Source organism: Molothrus aeneus, chromosome 2 (genome assembly GCF_037042795.1).
Source record: "Molothrus aeneus isolate 106 chromosome 2, BPBGC_Maene_1.0, whole genome shotgun sequence".
NCBI lineage: Eukaryota > Metazoa > Chordata > Aves > Passeriformes > Icteridae > Molothrus > Molothrus aeneus.
In genome coordinates, this window is record NC_089647.1 from 48,589,186 (window position 1) to 48,610,507 (window position 21,322).

Consider the following 21,322-nt stretch of genomic DNA (forward strand, 5'->3'; position numbering starts at 1 on the left):
GCCGTATGTTATCCTGACACATCTGGAGAGCAAATCAGAATTTAGTCTGATGTTAAATTTCAGGTCAGTCAGAAAACAGATTTTCAGTCACTGTCATTGACACATTTAAGTCAGTCAGAAAACAGAGTTTCAGTCACTGTCATTGACACATTTAAGTCAAAGTCTGAAAGGAAAACCCTCTTTATATTTGTATATTACTCACTAATTTTCTCTTCAGAATGCCACATAATTAAATACTGCTCAACAGCTTACTGGCTGTAAAACTGGCATTTCACTTTTGGGGTGATGATCTTGGAGGAAGGCCTGTATCCTGCCTGCACAGTTTCAGTGATAGCACATGCCTTCCCCTGGCACCTCCTCTGGGAGGTTCGCACTCCATTTCAGATTTGTCAGCAAGACTAATGCCAGCCCTCCTGAGCATCATGAGTCCAGAGACAGTACGTTCCCCTGACAAAATCCCTAAGTCATGCTACATTACCTGTTGTAAATAGACTCCGGAAGATATTCCATAGCTTGTGAGTGTGGATCTCTGTCCTGGGAGAATTTGATAACATGGGATAATTCATTGAAGTGTTAGAAGTAAGTGGATAGCGGAAGGTGCATCTCCCTGTAAAAAGCTGAAATGCACAATTGGGTAAAGACCCTGTGTTATTAGCAATGTCAGGCATTTTAACATTGTATCCCCTGATTTGGAGTACTCTGAACTCTTGCTTCCATCCTTTGTCTTTACTACTCAAAATCTGTGCAGCAAGTCAACAATCCCTTTTGGAGTAATTGGTTTACTTCAGTTGTTTACATTAGCAAACCTAATGAAAGCAAAAACACTCTAAGCAGTATTCAAATGGTCACAAATAATTGGGGTTTTTTTGGTGTTATTGTGATCTAGAGCAGGCAAACAATTCCTAGAGATATAAATCAAGGCATTAGAAGTAGCAGAACATGTATAGGCAGATGATAATTTTATTAAAATGCATGATATTATAAAACACAGCAAACCATTCTGTTAGCATTCAGTCTGTATCAATTTTACAATTAGCATTGTAATGTGAACAGGAAAATGGCAGTGTTTTGAATCTCCTTTGAAGGGTCCAGAACCAGCAACCTATCTGTTGCTCTGTGGTGCAGGGTTAGAAGGAGAATACATGATATTTTTCTGTCTCAGGGGACTTTGAATATGCTTGCAGAGTACACCGTGGTAACAAATATTTCCCCCGGCTATTTGACCTGGTTGTGTCTCTTACTCTCTGGCATTTTGTTAAAGATGTTTTTAAGTATGTATTTCTAAAGTATGCCTGCCTTGAGAAGAGCTGCTTTGCTTTTTCCGTCCTTTAATTTTCTTCCCTTTGCTTGGCACTCCTGGGAGAGAATAAAAGAGTTGAAATAACCACTACTTGCATTGAGTTTAGTTTTACCAGTACTGTTGTAACTAAATTATTTGGCCATCCAGCCAGAAAGACTAGAAAAGGCATTAATAAGTCTCCCTAACACACCAGCTGGGACTGCTGAACTTCACTAAAGCGAGCACTACAGATGTATGACTGGGTCATATCTGTTTATCATGTCTGGTTTATCCTTTCCTAAGATAAACTTCCTACACCAGTCAGTCTATTTTCAAATAAAAGATGTCTACACCTCATGTTGTTCTCCCTACCACTTCACCATGTGGTCTAACCTTTGATCATAAAACCTGAAGTGAGTTAACTTAAATACGAGAGGCAAGAGTCAGTCTTCAAACATCTACCAAAACTTCAAACTCTATCAAAGCTTGAACATCACAAAGACAGATGTTTAAAAGGCTCAACAAAAATGAGATCCAAATGGACACTTTTGCTAATGGGATGATAGCTAGTAAAGGCTGAGAAGTGAAGTTTACATTTGCACAGCATGCATGTAGATACACAGGTTGTGGTAATTGGGAGTGGAGCTGTGGCCGAGCCTCATCCCCAATGGGCTACAGCTGTGCAGGGCAGGTGAGCAGCATTGGAGGTAACGAGCCATGACGTGCTGAGGTGCACTGACCAATCAGGAAAGGGCACACAGGTGCAGTGCATTAACATGAGGCTATAAAAGGTTGGGCTAAAGAACGAGAAGGGTAGATGTTTACAGCCTTCTGAAGTGGTATGGAGTTCCTCTGTATGGGCAGACACCTGAAGCCTTCTGATGTGCTATGGTGTTACTCTATATGGGTTGAAGCTTTCTGAAATTGTATGGTAATGCTCTGTGTATAGTAGCTGTCTCAACTGGGACTTACGCTGTGGTGTATGCTGCAACACACGTAGCTGTAATGTTCCTGTGAATCCTCAGAACTTTTGTCTCCTACAACTGTGGATTGCATGATAATAGATTTGATAAGAACCCTAAAACCATTACCAGATGCCCATCCCCTCCACAGTACATCAAGCTATGGAACATTTCTGTAGTACACAACAAAGTGACTCAATTAATATCCTGCAGGATGAACCTTGTCCCTAGAAGAAAAGTGACAGGGTTGCTCTGCCATGACTCTTGTCCTTACAGCTGATTTTCTTTGTGCCTTCTTCCTGGCCTGGGAATTACCTACAAAGGGAATGGAAAAAGAGGAAGGGTCCAAAAACCCTAACACCTCTAGTACAAAGGCTCCCAAATTTCATGTGCTAAGTGAATGTAGCATTAAAACAGCAGGTGAGAGTATTGCTACTGTGTTATATGAGGTATGCATCTTCAAGCACTCTGTTAATAATGTTTCTATTACATTTAGTAGTGCAGCTTAAATTTAAGAACTAGATTTGCTTAGAAGGTCAGTATAAATAATTTAGACTAAATATTCTAATTAGGGTAGTCATGAGAAAAGTATTTAGTAATTTTTTTTAAAAGCACACAGCATTTTTATATTTGTTGCTATGTTAATCCCTCATAAACGTGTTTTCATTAGCATTTTTTTTGAATGCTAAGATTAATGCAAATGAAGGTCACAACCAAAGTTTTATGCAACACAAAATTGTAAAGCAACCCTGATAATTCCTGCCAAAGCCTTAGTGCACACATGCCAATAAAAATATCTAACAAGACTACTGGAACAATATCCTCACAGTCTGACCAAGTGGACCTCAACATTGCATGTATAGGCAACAAGAATGTCTCAGGGACTTCCCCATTGCTTGTGTGCAAGTAGTTAGGAAGAAGTTTGAGAAAGAGGAGAAAAGAGTGACAGTTCCACAGGGCATAAAGCTGCCAAGCTCCCAGTGGATGTGGTTAGGATGGAGCATTTGCCTCCCCAGAAGCTGAGTGTTCTGTTCAGGGTAAACAGTTGTGTTTTCATTCATTTCAAGCTCTTTGTATCCTTCAGCTTTGAGAGGTACCAACTGACTCAGTGAATTCTCTGCAACTTTGTGCTTCACCTGGGATTGTGTGTGGGGGTGGTGTTGTTCAGGTAGAAAATGCATTTCATTTCCTCATTACTGGATGGCCATGTACATATAGACAGAGAGGTATGTGTCTTTTCTACATGGAAAAATCAGAGACATTTCAATAGACTATTAAAATCAGTTTTGTTTGAGTAACACAGCCCTTCTGGATGCATGTAGATGAGATAATACCTGGCTAGTACTGATTTCTTGGATGTCAGTGATGGGATGAAACAGGTAGTTTCCTGTCTTGCAGCATAGTGCATGTATGAATTGATTTTTGTAAACTGCATTGAAAGTAGAACAAGTAATACAAACATATCATTCATGTGCCTTTTCCTGTGAGAGTTAAAAACATAAAAATTTGCTCTAAGACCAAAGCTATGGTAGTTTTAGAGCTTTTTAGCTTCTTAAGGGGAAAAAGGATGGGTTTATTGTTTTAATATTAAAATTATTCATAGGGTTAAGGGTTGGATTCGATGACCTTAGAGGCCTTCTCCAACCCTAAACACATCTATGATTCTATGTAATTTGGTTCTCAGTTCCTGAACAGACTGAGGCATTCCTGAGATTAACAAGCTGGTGGTCTTTAATAAGTCCATGTTTTTTGATGGAGCAGGGACACGTATGTAAGTTGTGAGGGAGAAAATGCACTGATTTCCTTTTGGTGTGTGCAGTGCTTTTATTCCTCCTTGTTCTGGGTGTGCTCCTGAGCCTATAGGCGTCAGGTTGTGGTGCTTTCATGTAGGAGATATCCCACATTTCTAGTGGGGGAGAAAGAGAAAGAGAAAGAAAGAGAAGAAGTTTTTGGTGAAGGTAAAATACCATGGCCCTATCCAAGTACAGGTGTTTTTTCTTTATTTTAAAAATCTCTATCCTGCATTGATGGCTCAAGGCTTTGGCACTAATGCCACTTGCTGACCTTGGACAGACACAGGAGAAGAGAGAAGTTAAATGACCTGCCTGCAGTCAGAAAGCAGAGGGTCTCATTCCCAAAAAGTTCCTGTTCTTCAGTTCGAGACTATTTCTCTTTCCCAAAGGCAGTTGCCTTGTTGCCTAGGCAAGAGATATGCCTACTTTGATGTTTGCTGTTTGGAAAAAGAGGTTTTCAATGCATACTTAGGCTTCTGGATTCTGCTGATGCTTTCTAATGGCTCTGTGATAGGTGTGGAGGACAATCAAAGTTGTTACTACTAGGCTGTACTGCAATATATTGGAACCCTCAGTCACCATGGAACATTTTCAGTCCAACATACTTAGAAAAGATGGAAAATCATTGTCTTGAGATTGTAATTTCTAAGATCTGGAATAATATTTCCTATGGGTAAAACTCTGCAGAGTAAATGTATCTCCCAACTACCTCATAATGCCACAGGAGATTCAGTTCTAGACACTTATTTTTATAAATATTAACTCCTCCAATATTAGATATTTCAATCTTTATAATGTAATATTATTAATATATTATAGGTGTTATATTGTATAACTATTAGTTATATAGTCCAATAATATGGTGATACATTTATTAGAGATGAAATATCTCAGTGACAGATTAAATTTTGCATTGTCAGGGACGTAGCTTTACTATGTGCTAATATTGTAGTGCTGAAAATTTACTATCCAAAGCAAACAGCTTTCTGAGTACTTCTGAAGCATGGTCAGCAGTCTTTAGCCTTTCTATTGAATTCTGGTTTTTAAAATTTGTGCAGTCCCTAATCTGGGGAGTTTAAATAGACCAGGATCCTTTGGAAGTAAATCTCTGGGCAGCCTCCCAGACAACAAGGTAAAGTTGGGCAATGCTCATTTCTTTTGTTAACGTTCAGATGTGCCAAGAAGGCAGTGATTCATTCTTTTACCCCAAACACTGTGTTGGTTGGGTTTCTTTCATTCAGTTGTGAAATAAAATCTTCTTTTCCTACAAAGCAGCACTAGCTCAACATTCAGGGAAAATGGACAGAATAGTCAGTGAATGTAGTAAATGGCTTCATTTCCATCAATATTTTGAAAGCATTTTGTAATGACTGGTAAATTTTTTTGGTTTATGGGTTGGTTTTTAAAGTTGCTGCTGTCAGTAGAGATCAGAGTGAGAAAACAAGTATAGACTGGCTTGAACCACAGAATCTGAAACAGAAAAACAGCCTTTAAAGTTTTGATTGTTTAAATTTAGGGCTCCAGTTGTAGTGAGGGAGAGCAGACACCTGCTTGGATTTCCTGCCAGATTTCCTTAAATATGAGAATAATTTTATCTCTGGGAGTTTGGTTTGGGCCCATTTGCAGTTCCAAGAGTATACAGCTGTGGAAGAGGTGTGACAGAAAGGCAAGGGTTACATGGAGGAGTAATTATTCACAGCTACTTTGCAGGAATAGACAGGATGTTGGTAAGGTTGCTTAGCAGCTGTGTTCCCACAGTCCGAGCTCTGCTGTGTTTCCATTAAGGATCCAACGTGCTTTTTGTTAAAGTAAAGCTGTTTGTGGTGTAGGGGGATATATTTAAAGAGAGAAGAACTTACTGGGCTTTTCTTATAATTTTAAAGCACAGCCACTGTCCACTTACTCCTATTGCTAATACTCAAATTGAAAGCTGATTTGACCATGTTAGCCTGCTTTTGAACCAGTGCTTGTTACAAGAGACTCTGTCTCTCTCTTTGTTCTCACTGGAAGTCTTTCAATCTTATAGCCTTGCTGGGAAGACTGATGGCCAGCTCTGGGCCACCACATGCACTGATGTGACTAGAGGTGAGGTTCCTGGCAATATCCACCTGAGTGGAGCATTTGCTGCTCTCTGTTGACCAATGCTCCTCATGATTCCTGCTTGACAGCTAGCCCACAGGGATTCTAAGCAGAGATGTCTGTAGTGGATCCTGTCCCTGGCAGCCCATCCTGTCCCTTCTGATTTTCCCTGCAGCTACTTGTCTAGCAGCTGCTCAACAGCCGTAGTTCACAGGTACTGAGACAATTGGCACTGGTCTAAACTGCCAGTCTGTAAAATGAAATTACATGTGACAGGAGCTGTTTCAGAAACTGTGCTGGTGCCCAGGCAGCTGTGGGGCTGGAATACATGCTGTCCACCCTGCAGCAGCTAAACTATGCAGCAGGATGGGAACCTCCAAGAAAGGAATGAAGCAGGTAACTGGGACAGAGATAGGTTTCAATCTCTGTGTTTTAAAACAGAGTTTTAAGAAAGAATTTTAGTGGTGGCATTTTAGTGGTGGAAAGCCCTGTATTAAAACCAGATGTCACTATAGAACCTCACACATAAATTCTGCTTATAAGTTGAGAGTTAGAAAAAAGAGGTGAAGCCACCAGCAAAAGTAAGGTTGTGTCTCCAGTTTTTCATGTGTAGCTTTTCAAAGTTTGATATGTAACAATTTTCTCTTTGTTTAAAATAAGCTTTGTTCCCACATTGGCTCACTGTATGTGTGTGAGAGCAACTTCAGTAGGCATGGAGAAGTCACAGAAAGGCAGCAGGGAGAAATGGACAGGTCAAACTCCTACTCTTATTAATGACATTTTTCTACTCTGCAATTCTAGCAATAAAGGTAATGGTTATCCTTCTTCTGTTGCCTGGCATAATGGGCTCTGGGGTGTACAGAGTAAATAATAATTCTCTAGGGGGCCTGGATACAGCTCATCCACAGCCTCGATTACTGCTCTGAATATTGCATATCCTCTTGTGTGGCATTGTATCTCAGTCTTCCTGTGCTGGCTGTGTATCACCTAGGCTTTTCCTCTTTATTTTGCCTCACACCATGCACTAGAGAATAGGTCTTGCACATCAGAAAGTGATGTGAGAAATGGTGTCACCTCTTTCTTCAAATATTAAGAAAAGCCAAACCAGTGAACTACCTTTAAATCATGTAGGATGTAATTGCTCCCTCCAGCACTTATAGCCATCTCATCTTCTACTATTGCTTGTAATCCATGCATGCTCTGGCCTGTGGGACCAGGAGAGGATTGAGATGGGAGCATGGGCAGTGAATGCCTCTGTGCCTGTGTCATTGAACTCAAATGATGAGAGACATAGAGCAGAGAGGGCTGCCTGTGCCTGGGATGTGTGGAGGAAAAGAGAGGTCTGATTAAAGATCTACCCATCCATTTCAGCACTCCAGTTGTACAAGTTCATGCCATCGCATTTTCATGATGGCAACTATGTCGTAGTCTTCCTGCAGCACAATGCTTTAACAGAAGATCTGCTTTTCCTCTGTGATCTCAGGTGTGTGATCTCAGACATCAGCCACTAATTACTTGCTTTCTAGATGCTTGCCTTAATTTTCTGGTTTTGGATTCATATTTAATGCCAAGACATCTTTTATTCATTCACTATGTACACAAGTGGCTGTAAACAACTTCAGCATTTTTCCCATGTCTGGAGAATTTGCTGCTATTCTATTATGGAAAAACTCTCCACTCTTCATTAATGTTAATGGTCAGATTTCACTTTAATGTTGTTTTGACATGTTTCAATTTTTTCTTGCTAAAGGAAAATATTTACTTGTCTATTATTAGCCATAAAGTCAAGGTTTTTCTGTTCACAGAAATAAATTGCTTATTGTCATTGCAATTCTTTTTTTCTAAAGCCTGAGGAAAACAACTTGTAATGGAAATTAGCAATGGCTATTACTGAAGAGGCGAACAAAAAATTTTCTTTTTATTATCTGTTCTATTAATAGTTACCAAGAAATATCAGGTGAAAAAGGAGAAAAAGTAGATAAAAATCAAGTCATGTTTTAATCTTAGTTAGTCTCTTGTAATGATGAACCAGAAGAGACCCTAATTATGCAGTTACATGTCTTAAATAGTCTTGCTTTTGGAGATAATTGCATTTGCAACATGCCTTGAAAGTGTTAGTGGAATTATGGAGCTGATTCTGAAACAACTTTCTCATTTAATGCGTCCATACAGAGGCAGATACATCTCTGTTGGAAAATGTGAAATTAATTTCTCAAGCAGTGGTAACACCACTTTTTTTAAGACAGTGTGTGCCTCAGAGGCCATTTATGTCTTTCTTCACATTTTATTGTGTTGGGAAAACAAAAAAGGTTTTCCTGTGTCATCCAAAATAGGAAGTTCATCTAGCAGATTTACCCAAAGAACACAGTGCTTTCAACAAAATTACAGTTTGTAGGCAGGACACTTCACCAGTCTCTAGACTGCACTCAGAACTTAGCAATTTCCATTCCAGTAATTAGGGAAACCAGATATGGTTTTATATTAATTTATTTTGACCATGTCAGACCAGCAATTTGTTCCTTCAATGCTGTCTCACTTGGAACCTCCTCTGTCTTTTGTGTATTGTTGGGAGGATGGAAGTGCTAATGTGGGAAAATTTAAGCAAACATTTTGCTTCCAGTTTTAGCTCTCACTCCTAACACTCCTGAATATTTATCCACATCTATCTTTATAGCTTGAAGTTACAGCAATTTTTGAACAATTATTGAATTATATTTCTTTTTCTCAGAAATCTTTTGCCATTTATTCTGTGTATATTTTGCAGAGTTGAATGCCAAGTGTAATGGAGAACTCAGAAATATATGTCATAAATGTTAAAGTGCATAAGAAGTCATAGGACTTCAGCAGAAATACAGTGGGATTCAATGAGAATATCAGCTTGTCAGATGCTTCTCACATTATATTTTTTGTTTATCATGGAAATCACTTGCAGTCAAATTACCAACTTGTACAGAAGAATCAGTTAAAGGAGAAAAAGAATATTTTCCAAAAAATGGGATTTCAAAATTGTCCTCTGTTGATTATACTTACAGGGACCTGAAAGATGCATCCTTATTCAAATGCTCTTTCTTTTATTTTCTGAGGGTAGCAACACCTCAAACTTTTAGTGCATTCAGAACCACAATTTAGTCTCTTTTTCTGGCATGTCAAAAAGATGGGTCAAAGTCCTGGATCAGAATGAAACTGTGCACCATCTGTTTTACTGCAGCAAACAGTGCTAGGAAAAGGTCATAATCTGTATAAATAGAATCATAGAATAGTTTGGGTTCGAAGGGACCTTTAAAGGTCATCTAGTCCAAACCCCCTGAAATTAGCAGGGACAACTAGATCATGCAGTCCTTGTAGCTCAGTGAGAAGAATAGATGCAATATCATTCCAAGGGTTTTTCTTCCACATGATGCTTTTCCTTACTGTGCCAAGTGCCTGCAGGTAAAAGAAGGCAACAGCATTTCAGGGAAAACCAGTGAGATTAAAAGGCCACCACCCTCCGGCTGTCATGAGGATGATACTTTGTCACCATATTCTCCCTCATGAGTAAAGCGCTTCCTTGTTCTGTCGCTGTTCACTTACTCAAGCCTTTGAGCAAACCAGCATGAGAGGCTGCACATCAGTATTCAAGGCACACCCTGACATGAGGAATCTGGAAGGGGGGCTTGACTTGTTCCCTTCTAAATAGGATTGAAATTGCTGAGTATCTAGTTCTCACAGACCCCCTTTTTCCAAAGGGCCTCAAAGGGTTTCACAAAATTGACCATATTTAGGGGGCAATAAATGGCTTGTTGAAAGAAAAGTGAAGGATTAGCCCTCGGCAGAAGCAGTGCTCTTGCTTTTTCACCTGGGCAGCACTGCCTCTCAGGAACACCCTGTGCACTGTGCCTTTTCTCACTGGGAGCTGTGGAAGGAGCCTGTTGCACCAAGAGTGGGATGGCAAGTACTTTCCCAGGGGCTGTCTGCTATGTGCCTGTGCCAGCCCCTTGTCCTACTGGGCTCTGCCTAGGTCTCCCAAAACTGCCCTGCAGGCTTCCCGCATACCCAGCCACCATCTCTGCATTCCACATGATTAGCAGGATTGTGTTCAGGACTGTGTAAGGCTGAGGTTCTTTTCCCAGAGGGTGGGATGGATTTGTGGTAGGGGACCTGTGGCAGTTTGTGCTTGGCAAGTGCTGTGAGAGGCTGTGGGTCCAGCAATTCAGGGAAGCTATTAACTAGCTATTATTAAGTCTCTGTTGAGAAGCTTATGTTGCCTCAATAACATGGATCATTAATTTTGCTTTTTAATCATTAAGAAAATGCCTTTGTTTGATGGAATGTTTGGGACAAAGTTAGATGTAAGAAACTTTTCTGCTTTTCTTACTCATGTAGCGCTAGCTATTAACGAATTCACTAAGCTTTTAACTTACCTCCTTTTCATAATTTAAAGCTGATGCAATTACTCTATTTGTATGTATACAAATTAGTTGCTGCTAAATCATTATTTTGTGTTGTCTTGCTTCCTGAGCACTTCTCTCTGTCGATGAGAAACCTAGAGCAATAGAAACGTAATGCAAGCAAATTAAAGGAAGTGTTATAGGGATCCACCCAAGACATTTATCCTGTATAGATGCCAGTTCCTAATGAAATTATGAGGAAATAAGTGGAATTTATTCCTGCTAATATACATTATTTTCTCCTTTTAAAAAATGTTCACAAGATTAAGATGTCTTCTCCCTAAGTTCCCTCTCTCTCTCTCAGTGAACAGCCTGTTGTTCTCTGCCCAGTGCCATTTTCATTTGGTTCCCTCTCCTAAAAATCAAACAAGTAAATAATCAGTCTCCAGGGCAGGCTGTGATTCATAAAGGAAATAAGCAATGCACCATGCACAATCAGTGGGTGGTTTAAAAGTAATACATGCATCTCTCTGACTGTTTTTCTACCACCACACCATGCAGTGAAGGACATAATTAGGTGTTGGTGGCCAACATATATTCTTATTTTGTCCTAGATGTATATAGTTGTACAAGAGTCACCAAGAAGAGCAGGATTTGCAGCTCGTCCCAAGGGTCTGCAGCAGCTGCTGTGGTGCTTTGCCTACAGAGGCAGGGCTGGAGCCTAGGCAGCTGAACCAGAGCACCAAGGGCTTATGCCAGTCTCCACAAGCTGACTGCTGCCAACAGTGCTCAGTACAACAAAGTGACTGTGTGTTTTTTCTGTCCATTGCAAATGATGGTTACTGCATCCAAAGATGCACAAATGGCATCTGCCTATGCCCAGAGCCAGGTGTCACCCCAAGCAGGTAGGAGTGAATGCCTCTCTGGAGATGGTCTCTGCTTTCCAACCCAGTACAGGTGCCTTTTTCACACCCTTGTTCCCCATTAGGCTGAAAACAGCTGCTATACCACTGCCTGCTTCTCTCCTGGATGCCGGTCTGTTCCACTTACTGAGGTCTCCCTGAGGTGACCAGATTAAAAAATGTCTTCCATGTGTACTGGGCACTGTACAGCTTTCTTGAAAGTAAACATCTTGCATTTAGATAACTGAGGTTAGTAATGCAGAAAATCAGTGCCAGTTTGTTATGTTTGGAGCCTTTTCATGCTATGTTCATTAACATCTCACTGTGGTGAGATGTTAATTCTTTCAGTTAATTCTTTGAGAGGCTTTTTATATCAGAAAATCATAGAACGCTTTTTAAGATTAAAATTAATATTATTGAGTTTCTTTTACTATCAGTATAACTCCTGAAAACTTTTTTAACCATAAAAAAACCTTACCAATCCAGTTTCTAAACCTACCATGAGCCATAGAAAAGTAGTAAACAAATTACAAGCAAGCAGTGCATTTCAAAGTATGACTTATAAAATTTTTGTTGTCTTAATAACATGAAATGCTAAAAAACACCACTAATGCTGTGGTCAACCTTAAGGACAGCCCCAGAGAACGCAAATTGTAGTGTTATAGAGAGATGATGTCTTTACAGGGAGACTGTTACAGGACAGGGATGAGTTTTCCTTGGTCTTTACTAAAGGCTCATGCTTTCCCAACTGTGTAAAACATCAAGAAGCACAATGATGAGTAAAATCCATTCATATGGTTCATGATTCCTCACAACCTCAAAAATTGGAGTTTATATTGCTGTTTTATCATGTTATCCAGTGATGACAGCAGTGCAAATGCAATTACAAGGCATCTCCTTCTCCCTTTGCCTGTTCTGCTGCTGCTCCTTATTAGGCTCATTCCCAATGGAGTGTGGCAAGGTACAGTTTTTGATGTGATAAATGAAATCATAAAATCACAGAATAGTTTAAATCAGAAGTGGCACTCAACATAAATCCAACAGATTCAGGTGATACTGGGCCTTCTCTAATCAAGTTTTACATTTCTACGGAGAAGGATTTTGTTTCCTGTTTAATTTGGATTTTCATTGGGTCCATTGCTTCTTGTCCCATCACCATCTGTTCCTGAGATGATTCAGGCTGTTTCCTCTGTTGAGCCTCTTAAGGCTGAACAAACCCTGCTCTCAGCCTCCTCTTGCATGTGCTCAGCTCCAGTCCCCTGACCAATTTGGTAACCCTTTACCAGACTTGCATCAGGCAGTAAACTCGATTGTGCTGTGAAGGAGAGAGATTAAACACCGCTGTGTAGGAGGGAGAATGGGAGGAGAGGTGGAGAAGAACTTGCTCTTTCCAGGTTTCCTAAAAATAGGAAGAAACTCAAAGAAACTCTGGAGATGCTACATCCACACACTGGGGGGGTGGGGGGTGCTGTGGCAGCTCAGTGAAGTAACTTCTCCTCTGCTCTGCAAGGACACCTTGTGCCAATGACTACTTGATTTGTTAAAAGTAAAAGAGAAGAGCTCGTGGAGTCCTCTTTGGCATGAGAGGGTGCCTCAAAAAGGTGAAGAGTTCTGGAGAAAAGAGAAGGGCAGGGGTTCAGAGAGCAGGACGGATTGAGAGCTTTAAGGGATATGCACCCTAATTCACCAGTTTTGATGTAGTCTGAGAGGCTTGTGTACAGTCTTGGGGCAATGAGTGAACCTGATTGCCCCAGGTGGGTAATGGAAATGCATGAGGATGTGCAATGGACAGTATAAGCTGCCAGCATGGACTGCTGGAAAACATAATCTAAAGTTTCTTTTGGCCTCTAAACCTCCCTGTTCAAACACAACACCAAAAGTATCACCAGCACCAGGATTAGAGCCACATGAGAGGGGAAATGTTACCTTGTCAAACTGAATTTCCTTGAACCCAGCTATTGGGTTGTGACAGTGATGCTCAAGATCTTTGTCTCAAAGAGGGAACATTTCTCCCATGGCCTCAGGTCAATTGCAGATTCAACAGAGTCTTCAGCTCCCCTTCAGTGCTCTTTGCTCTGCTTGCACAATTCACAGTGCTTCAGACTTTGTATTTTGCCCTTTAACACATCTGCTTTGATAGTGCTTTAAGGACAATACAGTCAAACCCATACTGGTAGGTAAGCTTTATTTTGCCAGCTGAGAAACTCACTCTAACATGCATGACATAAGTCATGCACAGACAAGGAGCCAGCCATGGCCTGTGGGTTTGGACTCCCAAACAGACCTAACACCAAGCTTCTCTAGAGATTGACAGTGGTAGAAGTTTTTGGAATCTTGGCCTGTGTTCCCCAGGTCTGTCTCACACAGGTCCCCATCCTTGGTCTCCTTGTTCATCCTCCCTGCCAGGTTGCCTCGAGCAGTTTGTCAAAACCTGTTTTTCTCTGTAAGGTAGCTGTAGATAAACATGTTCCTGATACTTGGTGTTTAGGTGGCTGAAAGTGCTCTGCAATTCTTTGAGTCTCTGCCTGCCAGCTCTTAGCTCTGCTCACTGTTTGCAGCTGGTGCAGAAGAGAAGATGCCATCTTAATTCAATGTGGGTGTTGCCTTGTCGTCACAACATCGGGCCCCCAGCCAGCTAATAATTAGCATTGATTTCATGATTCACAGAAGGTTGATTAATCTCTTTATTATACCATATATCTTTATTAAGAAATGTATTGCTTTTATAGATAGTTATGATACATCTGGACTTAACTGGTCTACTAATTTAAATACTATTACTATTGGTTAATAAAGAAACTACTCTTTGGTAAACAAATCTCTATAACACATTCTACATGTTTATAACAACAGGTGTAGCAAGTGAAGATTAGAATTGTTTCTCATTCTTTTCCCTGATCTTCTCACAGACTGTTCACCAGGACAATGCCTGGGAAAACTGTTTCTCTCTAGAAATGTGGCTAGAGAGCTATTGCCACATTGCCTCAAGCTTTCTGTGTAATGCTGGCCATTTACTCCTAAAATCAAACTCTACTGTCATTTTATTTGCATGACTGTTGAACAGGTCTGTATGAGATGCAGCTGTCCTGTAAGAAGTGTCTTTAGACAGTGTGGTAGAGCTCACACAGACTCTCTCAGGATGAGAGATGGGGTGATGTCACCATGAATATCCCTGTTGTTGGACTGACAATCTCTCTCCCTTCTTCATAATTTTTTTTAAAATATGTACTGGTTGAATACCCTTGATAATTCCAGTATCCAAAATATTTTTGGGACAAGTCATGCTACTACTGTGCTCTAAGGGCAGGACCGCTGCTGGAGGAAGGGACCTCTTTCCAGTTTAGAAGCTCCATGACATGGGAATGAAGAGGCAAAAAGATGCTCCAACTGACTTGCTTTCAGTGCCTGCCAGTGCATGTAAGTGGCAGTGCAGGCCCTCTGTGTTTGGTATATTCACACATTCACTGGAATTGCTCTTTCTGTGTGACTCAGGAAGAGTTATTTTAATTAAAGCATGTTAGTGAGTATTGAGGTGTAAAATCTGACCATCAAAATGGAAGTATTATTTCCTTTTCATTTTCCTTGTGTGGGCTTCAGGACATCTGAAACCTTAAGGGCCACATTTTGATTGCTGTCTATTTTAAAAGGGAAACTTGCAGGCTTGCACTTCAGTAAAAATGACCCAGTTGTGCATTTTTCCTTTCAAAACCAGCAGAACCACAGCTGCTGTAAGCCTGTGTGAAGCACATTCCTTCTTGTCTCTTAGCTTGTCTCCTAGCAGCTGGCTTGTGGGTGTGTGTATATTTTAAAAAAAAATCACTTAAATGTGAAAAAAAAGCAGATTGATTTTGTTAAAGGAAAAGAATTCTTTATCAATTTTTCTTTCTCACTCTCCCCTAACTGTAACAGGTATGTAGAGGTGAGAAAGGCCCATCCCTGCAAACACAGCAGGATGTTGGGATAGCTCCATGCTTTCTCTGGAAAATCCTGTATGCATGCCAAAGCATTGTGTAGTCTACCAGCTTGTGAAAATTCAGTTGTGAAATCTCTGCCATGACAATGCTGCCAGTGAAAAAGGCAGCCCCCATTTACAGTACAAAAGTATCTTAACTGGATACTGAGATGTAGATTTTTACCTCTTTGAGTTCCTCTCAGCACTTATTAGATATGAGAAAATCTGTGCAGTAGTTTACATCATTCTTCCTGTAAAATTACATTGCTTTATTTTTCAGGCAGTTTCCAGTCTCCCCAATTAAACCAGCACTTTTGCTGCAATACGTGTCTTGCTTAAGAGATGAGGGTTTTTCCTATTTGATTCATGTAATTTCATTTTGGCTTTGAATTTTTAAACAAGTGGAATAAATTGTGACAAAGTGCAGTGTTCACTCAACATCTGGATACTTTTGTACATTTCTTAACTCATTATGATAGTTAATACCAATTTACTGTGTTTCCAAGATTTTTATAGGCCATCTGCATTACTATAATTTCTTCCCTGCAATTAAATGAGGATTTTTAAAAATCCTTTTTTCCTAGCTAGTGCTACAGGTGTTTGATATTATAAATGTTGGGATGACTGTGACTCAGGGTGAGCTCCTGAAGCTACCATGTGTTCCTGTGGTTGCTGTATCCTGCAGACCCTTCCTATGGTCCCATCACAGTATCTGCCTCCCTACTCCCAGCAGTGAGGCATCTCCATCTGGCAGCTGTGCAGGGCTGTGCCAAATCCTGCTGGGATTTTGTTCAGACTTAGGCACTTGAATTTGATCTGTTTGTCCTCTTAGATCTATGCATGAAGACAGCACTCGGAATGCAGAAAGGTCACTGCTATTTGCAATTCCCTCTGAAAGTAATTATTATGGCTATTTTCATAGAATCGTAGAATTGTTTCGGTTGAAAAAGACTTTTAAGATTTATCAAGTCTAAGCATTAGCCAAGCATTGCCAAGTCCACCACTTGTGCCTCAGTGCCACATCTACACATATTTTAAATACCTCCAGGCATGCTGATTGCCCCACTTCCCTAGGCAGCCTGCCTCCAACGTACGAACATCCTTTTGGTGATGAAGTTTTTCCCACTATCCACTCTAAACTTGCCCTGGTGCAACTTGAGGCCATTTCCTCTTGTGCAGTTGCTTGTTACCTGGGAGAAGAGGCTGACCCCCAACTCATTGCAACCTTCTTTCAGAAAGCTCTAGAGAGTGATAAGGTCTCTCTTGAGCTAAATGACCCCAGCTCTCTCAGTTGCTCCTCATGAGACTTTTGCTCCAAACCCCTCCCCAGTTCCATTGCCCTTCTCTGGACACACTCCATGAGAGCACTATGGGAAATGGTGTCTAAAGTCCAGGCAGAGGACATCCACAGCCTTTCCCTCGTGCACTAAGTGGATCAACATGTCACAGAATGAGATGAAGTTGGTCAAGCAGGATCTGACTTTCACAAACTCATGCTGGCTGTGCTGACCCCTGGTTGAGCTGTACATGTTGCATGATGGCATTCAAGGTTATCTGCTCCATGACTTTCCCCAGCACTGCAGTCATGTTGAAAAACCTGTAGTCCCCCAAATCCTCATTCGGATCCTTCTTGTAGAGGGGTGTCACCTAGGCTAACATCCAGTCTACTGGTTAGCCAGGACTGCTGGTAAAGGATGGAAAGTGTAGATGTTGTCTTTTGTGCTCTTGTAGGACCTCAATGTAATATTTTGTAAACTTGGTTAAAACCATTATATATATATATGCATAATGTTTTTTTGTACCAGCTGAAGCCCTGAGTCTATGTTTTAAGCGATTTAGTTGGGAGTGGGGACACCTCTTGTCCACAGGTATGGAGGACTTCTTTCAGGACTAGTGCTTAGCAAACAATCAAGTCTCTGAGCCTCTACTGCTAAGTAACTCAAAACAGATCCAGTACTGTCCTGTTTAAAGGTCCAGACAGTGGCTAAATCATGAAATAGAGACAATAAATTCCTTCATAACCTCATTAGGACTCTCCTTTTCCAGAAAACACAGTGAGGCCACTTTGTCTTCATTGCTCTGTTTTGACTGCTGTATATCTATGGTAAAATCTAAACTAGGGCTATTAAACTCATCACTAAAAATTAATAGCCAGGAAATAAATGAAAAATCTAAGTACTCTAGAAAAGGATGGCTCCTATTTCAAAGACTAAGCACACGCACCCATTTTGCAGAACATATGCTTCAGGCAGACAAAATGGACAAAGTGGACAAGGACAAAACTTACCTCAGAGACACTGCTGTCCTGAAACAGAATACTGATGAAGAATACTGTTCATAAAACTAGAAGACTAGGTCTATGAACTCTCCCAGAATGGAGCACTGGCATGTGGCTGTGATCCTGAGACCAGCCTCCCCAAGGAAGAGCTATTCTTTGTGAATCACTCTCTAAATGTCAGCTGGACTGACGCTTTCCCCCACATGATGTTTAGTAAGAGCTGTGTAGAACATGTGCAGAGTTGTTGGATGACTACATATTCCTTAGTTCAAACCTGTTCCTTATTCTTTCAAGTGTCCCTGAGAGTGATTACTTCTCTCTTTTTTTATGAGTCATCACTTCATCTTTTGTGTAAGTAAAAGGCAGGTTGACTCAACTCAACCTTTTCACAGCCTTGATAATATATTGATTAAGTCTTGTTTTTGGGCTAGAGAGATCCGTGGTCATAAGAAAAACAAGAGAAAAATATAATTTTTTTTTCTCTCCATGAGCTGTCCTTAGACTTCATTGAATTTCACAGAAGTAGGAAGAGTCATAAACATGGTTTTGTGTTTCCGGTCTGACTATTAGACATGTATTCATGTTATATAAATCATGAATAGCTAAAAGTATGTTGCATTCAGAACAAAAAAAACACTTATGGGAGTGTTTTTTTGTAGCCAGCAAATACTTGCTGCACAAGCAAATACTTGTTGCACATGAGTGTTATATATTTTATTGCAAGATGGATTAGAGGTACAGAAAAGCTTTTTTAAAGTAAAATAGCATATTATCTTTTTCTGAATTGACCTGATTGTTCCAAGGTAGACCCCTCACCAGTGCCCTGTGGAGGTATCCATGCAAATTTAGCAACTTTGAAAAAGAAGGATATTGAACTTCCATGATCTGGTTGGTACTTACAGGAGGAGCACTTTGAGCATTAAAGCTATTGCAGGGGAAAATCTTCTGAGTCCTGTGGTAGAAATGCACTGAAGCAGTTTTCCCTTGGAGCTTACCATACTGGTCAGAACCGAGTTGCAGTTCTGGGGATTTCTGAGGGGCAGAAACTCACAAGCTGAATGTGAGGGACTCACTGTGACTTTGCTGGAAGTCTGCAGTGTGAAGATTAAATATCCTGGTCAGAAAAGGATGAAGATTTTGGAATGGTTGAGAGAAGTAGTGCAAGCTGTTCCTCTGGAAGGAATTCTGACTTGTTTGCTGAAGGCTATTATCTTCACAGCAATCCTGTTTAAAATAAAGTTGCATATACTTTATCTCAAACATTGTGATTTATGTAAGATATGCACAAATAATGCATCCTGAATTTCTCTGGCTGTATATGGATATATGTTCTATTGCCCGTGAAACACAAAATTATACAGTGGGATGAATTTACAGGTGAACTAAAGTCTACCTGAAAGAATTACAGTGAGAATTACAGCAAAAGTACTATCAGAGTACTCTAACTTTTGTTAGCTGAGGAAGATCCATCATATATATCACTTGGGAGTAAATAATAGCCGTGCGGGACACAATACTTGGGGCTTGTTCACTCAACGTGCAGCAGGATAGAGCTGTCAAAGTGATCATCATCTTACTTCGTGTCCAGCTATTTTCTTGTATGTTTGATCCTTTGAATTATATTTTTGCATGGTCTGTGACTGTGGTCTGTAATGAAATCCTATCAAAAAGGAAAGCTATTCCCTTGCATCCAGAAATGCTCTGGAATTTGATATAAATGATATGATTTTGCATTAATCAGTAAAGACAGGAGGACTGTCAGATCAAAACCATTTTGTAAACACTACCCTGGACTTCATGAAAGAAGACTTTGGTCTCTTTGAGGGTCTCCTTGGTACAATGCCATAGGATAGAGTCCTGGAGGGAAGAGGGGCCCAAGAGAGCTGGATGATTTTCAAGGATAGTTTCCATCAGGCTCAAGTGCAATGCATCCCTACAAAGAGGTAGCTTACAGAGGGTGAAATCAGGGGGAAGGTAGCCTGAGAGGAATACAGAGAAATTGTCTAAACAGCCAGGGATCTGGTAAGCAAAGGCAGAGTACTGGGAGAAGTAAATTTGGACGAGTATAAGGGTAATGTACATCAGCAATAAAAGAAAAATATTGAAACTGTGAGTCCTCAGAAAGGGTGTGGGAGACCTAGTTACCCATGACATAGCAAAGGTTGAGGAACTCATGACTTTATTGTCTCACCAGTGAGCATTCCAGACACGGCATCCAAGTTGCAGAAGGTGATAGCAGGGAGTATGAGAATGAGGATCCTCTCATTGTTGGAGAAGGCTGGAGATGGGCTTGTGTGAACCTCATGAAGCTCAACAAAGCCAAGTCCACGAAGTCCTGCACCCGGGTCAGGGCAATCCCAAGCACAATGACATGCTGGGTGAAGAATGGATCAAGGTTAGCACTGGGGATAAAGACTTGGAGGTGTTTGTGAATTAAAAGCTGGACATGGGCTGGCAGTGTGCACTCGTGGCCCAAAAAACCGACTGTGTGCTGGGCTCCATCAAAAGCACTGTGGCCAGCAGGTCAAGGAAGGTGATTCTCCCCTTCTACTCTGCTTTTGTGAGACCTCTCCTGGATTGCTGTATCCAGATTTGTATCCCCCAACAATAGAAGGCATTGACCTGTTGGAATGAGTCCAGAGGAGGGGAACTGCATTGGTCACAGGATTGAAGCACCTATCCTTTGAAGATAGACTGAGACTGTCTGGGCTGTTCAACCTGGAGAAGAGAAGGCTTTAGGGACACCTTATAGAAGCCTTCCAAAAGGTTTGAGAGGGACTTTTCACAAGGGCATGTAGTGATAGGACAAAGGGGAATGGCCTTCAGCTGAAGGAAGGTAGGTGTAGATTACATGTAAGGAAGAAATTATTTTCTGTCAGGATTTTGAGGAACTGGAACAGGTTGCCTCATCCCTGGAGGTGCTCAAGTCCAGGTTGGATGGGGCTCTGACTAAACTGGTTTAGTGGAATTTTCCCTGCCAATGGCAGCAGGGTTGTAATTGGATGATTTCTAAGGTCCCTTCCAACCCAAACCATTCTGTGATTCCATAAATGCAGATTATAAAAATAATTTTACTTTTAAGAATTAAATTATTGAAATATATTTGGGGTTGTATTTATATTTTGCTGCTATAAACAACATCATGACTGATGCAGAAGCAATAAAACTGCATTGTAGGACACCAGATATCTCTGGATATCTGTAAGTCTTCAAATAGCTATCACTCGGTCATGACAGAAAATTAAAAAGTACTGTTTTTTAGATTCATCCACAGTTAAAATAATACAGTGCAAACCGGAGTTACTGAAAAAATAGATTAATTAGTTTTTTTAACTGAGAAAGCAATTAAAGGGTTCACTGAAGAAGGCGTGTTTCCTTTTGTGGTCCATGATTCCTCAAACAATTAAATGTCAAAATGCTTTTCATGGCTTGTTACTAAATGGTTGAAAGGGAAATCATCCATTGTGTGTCTATTTTAAAGACAACAATGAAGCTGGAGAAAGATAATTAATATTTACTTTCACCCAACTGCTTTTCTCACATCATGAAAACATCTCAGTGAGCAACTCATCATTTTACCTTGAAAGCTTTGCATCATAGCATCATAGAACCATAGAATAGACTGTCCTGTGTTGGAAGGGACCTTTAAAGGTCATCTAGTCCAACCCTCTGCAATGAGCATCAAACTTTTTAATTGCTATTTTCTTTGT

The 21,322-nt window shown here is 40.5% G+C and overlaps 1 long non-coding RNA gene across 1 annotated transcript; it reads right to left on the reverse strand.

Annotated features, from left to right (window-relative positions):
- Positions 1 to 8,004: 8,004 nt before the first annotated feature.
- On the reverse strand, positions 8,005 to 17,740 carry LOC136570578 (uncharacterized). The gene is made up of 3 exons (XR_010785540.1): positions 17,622 to 17,740; positions 10,514 to 10,635; positions 8,005 to 9,536 (listed from the first exon to the last, which is right to left on the reverse strand). It is a non-coding gene; the product is annotated as an uncharacterized lncRNA (long non-coding RNA).
- Between the last annotated feature and the right edge of the window lie 3,582 nt (positions 17,741 to 21,322).